This window comes from Octodon degus, unplaced genomic scaffold (genome assembly GCF_000260255.1).
Source record: "Octodon degus isolate 3935 unplaced genomic scaffold, OctDeg1.0 scaffold00512, whole genome shotgun sequence".
Classification (NCBI taxonomy): Eukaryota; Metazoa; Chordata; class Mammalia; order Rodentia; family Octodontidae; genus Octodon; species Octodon degus.
The window spans coordinates 28,289-29,425 of NW_004525088.1; positions in this window are offsets into that span (position 1 = coordinate 28,289).

Genomic DNA, 1,137 nt, shown 5'->3' on the forward strand with positions numbered 1-1,137 from the left:
CATAGCCTTTCCTTTGGCTCTGCCTTGATCCTAGAGTGTTTGTCTTCTCTTTTCTATAGGTCCAGTCTTTTTTAAAAATGTGTTTAGTACATGGTTTCACTACACAGATCGGACTTCTAGGGATTCTCCTGTTTTCAGCCTTCCAAGCGCCGGGATTACAGGTGGGCGCCGCTACACCCTGTCTCATTCACCCTGTCATCTTACACAAGGAGCAGAACCAGAACTGCAAGCCAGGGATTGAATTCCAGTCTCTGAGTCTACCTGAGTAGGCACTGTGGTCTGCTGAGCTATCTGGTCGACCCTATTGGAATTTTCTTGATACCTTCACAGCTCAAACGAGATGTGCAGAACTGCACCAGGGAAATTGTAATTTCTCAAATGTGGAGTGGTCTGAGGCCTGGACAGCAAAGCAATATATATTATGTATACATAATGTCTGGCAAATAATGATGACTTTCTTTGTGGGTATTTGGTATAAAATGCACTGCATCTACATTCCTATCTGCATCCTACACTACACACCTTCTCTCTCCTCATCTCTTGATCTAACACAATTTTTGTATATAGTTGCAGGACATAATGCTAACATTCCCGTGTGTAGTGGATACTCATATATGACACATCTGAAAGCCTATTTTCATCACCTGTCACTCTCTTTAAAGTGAGGTAGGAGTATGACCTTCAAAAAGAGAGAAATTTATCTCCATTTCTAGATTCCCTTTCTTTTGAGACATGCCTATCTCCCCAGTTCAGCTCCCATTCCTTGGGGAGTGTGTCTCCTTCACCTGCACTGAGCTTCAGGACAAGATCCTCAGCCATCTTACATCCCTGAGCCAGATGTTGTATGCGGCCCTGATCACAGTAGTCTTTGGGGTCATCTTGGGTGAGCAGAAACTCCAGATGCTGCTCAAGGGACAAAGAGGCATCTCTCCCTTCTCGAAGCTGCTTTCGAAAGTGGGTCAGCTTCTTGGCATGATGATGAATTATGCTAGAATATTTCCTAAGAGAGGTAGATAGAAAGGAGAAAAGGATAGTGGAAATGATTTGAAATTAATCATGGGGACTCTGAGAGAGATTTCTCTGAATATATCCCAGTAGAACCCTTCAAATTGAAGGATGCCACATGCAGCGTGAACA